This window comes from Pteropus vampyrus, unplaced genomic scaffold, assembly GCF_000151845.1.
Source record: "Pteropus vampyrus isolate Shadow unplaced genomic scaffold, Pvam_2.0 Scaffold229, whole genome shotgun sequence".
NCBI lineage: Eukaryota > Metazoa > Chordata > Mammalia > Chiroptera > Pteropodidae > Pteropus > Pteropus vampyrus.
This window is the reverse complement of record NW_011889010.1, coordinates 1,865,258-1,867,835: the sequence shown is the minus strand read 5'-3', so window position 1 is coordinate 1,867,835 and position 2,578 is coordinate 1,865,258.

Here is a 2,578-nt window from a genome sequence, read left to right as displayed (position 1 = left end):
AAGAATAAACCATTCTGTTCCAACAATGACACAGCCTCGAAAAGCGATTGAATAAATTGGCCATTAGCAGTGTATGCTTTTATACAGATTGGAAATGCTGTGATACTATGGTCGTGATTGCTTTATAATACATGTTTTATTTTAAATGTTGTTTTGGATCTTCTACTTCCTTTTTAAGTTTGCTACCAGAAATTCTCAGAAAAAGAATGAAAGAAATCCAAAAATATTGACAAGAATGGACTGCCCGAGTCCTGACTTTTGCCTCCAGAGAATCCATAATTGTGATAAGGATGTTTTAAAGTTGAAGAGAGAAGTTGTGAGAGAAAGGAAGAGAGAAGGAGAAGTTATGAGTCAAACGAATAAACAACTGGTTGAAATAGAGGGTGAGAGCAACGCTACTTCCCTTCTTTTAAGTTTGTGATGCCTAAGAACATGAGTGGGGAGAATGTCCATTTCAAAACAATATTAGAGGTTAAGGAGAAGTGATTTTCTCAAATCTTGGTTAAGTAAACCTGTTCCACTAGCACAGGGATTCCAGGCAGCTCAGAGCAGTTGGCCGCGAAGTGTGTTTAAAGGAAGCAAGGAATAAACTGACGTGGAAAGAAGAAAGTGGTGATAGAAATGAGATCACCAAAAGCAAAAACCACGTGGAGAAGCTACTTGGCATCAGTAATTGTGGATCACGAATGAATAGAGTTAGAAGCTAGGAGGAGGCCGAAAGGGCAGGATGGCTGAGTTGAAGATTATTTAGACGTGTGTGAAATTAACTAATCCCAAATTACCCATTTGAAATAAGGCTGCGCAAAGATTTACAATCCAGGTGCTGACTTCTTAGTACTTAAGGTTGCTTGGACTTTGGTAATAGTGACGGTGATGGGGCAAGCTAACAGAAACTTAAAATTTTTTTTTTATCAAATGTGGAAAACTATGAAACTATGAAAGAACTCTTCTGACTTGACCTGCCTGTTTCAGAATTAGCCTCCTCCACCTGACTAATCTTTAATGCTCTAAAGCCAGCACAGAGAACTTTCCCTTTTACCACTCTAGGCTTTCAGACCCCAGATAATGATAAAGTTCTTGGTAAAATTTTTATTCATAAAAAGAATATGACTACATTATATAAATGCTGAAAAAGAGAGGAAACAACACTTCTGATGCATTCATAATCTACCATCTTAAGAATCAGTGATATAATTTGGGTTATTGTTTCTGGACATTCAGATTTTTATATATTTTTTGATCATGCAGTAAATTTAGTTTTGTACTTTCCTTTTTTACATATCAACTCGTGGCTATCATTTTCCATTATTACATAAAATTGGAAATCTTTAACAGTTCTCTAGCATTACACATCGTTGTCAGTTTTTCATTTCTGTTAATTTCACCATTGAATATCTTTGAACATATGACTTTTTCTTTGTATTAGGTTATTTCTCTAGGGTAGTATCTTAAATGTGGATTATTGTGCTTAAAAAGTGTAAACATAATGTTTTTTATTCTTGTTAGTGACTTTGCTAAACATTTTAGGCACATTTTAAAAAAATACTGGCTGTGTATATATCTGAGGTTGACATTTTAACCCCATTTCTGGAGATAGGGAATCATAAGCTTAGAGGTGAACTAGCTTACTCAAGATAAAAGCTGGCAGATGGATGAAAGTGGATATAAACCAAAAGTAGAGAACCAGAAATGAAAAGCTAAAACCTTGTACAAGTTGCAACTCAGTAGAGAAGGTGGACATGGAGTTTGCTGTTGAGATCTGCCTGCCTTTTAAATGGTCCGTAGAGGGAAAAATCAGCCTTTGACTTCAGTACCATTCTGTTCTGTATAAGGAAACTAATATACTCTATATGCCCCTAGGAACTAAAGAATAATATCAAAGCATTCACTTTATCGTTCATTGTTTTTAACTAAGAGAAGATTGTGCATAATGCTGACGGCTGAAATAGACATATTAACCATTAAGGCAGCTTTTATTATTGGCTAATGGATGACTATATATGTCAAAGCAAAAAGTTTAAGGACAGCATCACAGGCTCAGTCAATTCACTGATATCTTTTTAAATCATGGATATCTTAGAGATGTAGTTCCCTCTAGAATTAAACTTCTGTTAATAAACTGAACTAAATAATAACTATACATTTCAACAATGGATCTCAACCAGAGTGAAGGTTAAAGTACCCTGGTCAGAACTAAGAAAAATGTTTAATGATATGACCTAAAAAAAATAATATATCTATTTTTAAATGACGGCCTCATCAAATGACTATGTATAGATAAATCAAAATTCCAGAAGTGCATTATGGGTAGAGAACAAAAGTACCCGGGATCTTTTTCATAGAAATTATTATCTGTACTTTAGTTACAAAGCATCTGCAGTGAATTGAAATAATATGGGAGGAATGAAAAAAATAAATCATTCACCAGAAAAAGAAAGAATAGGCTTTCAAAATCCTAAGAGGAAACTATCCTGCTGGTACCTAAGAAATGGATCGTTAAGCTGTGTCCCACTATGTCAGGAAGTTATTCCTTCCTCTTTCTATAACACGTGTGCCTAAGGTAGACTTTTTTTTTTTC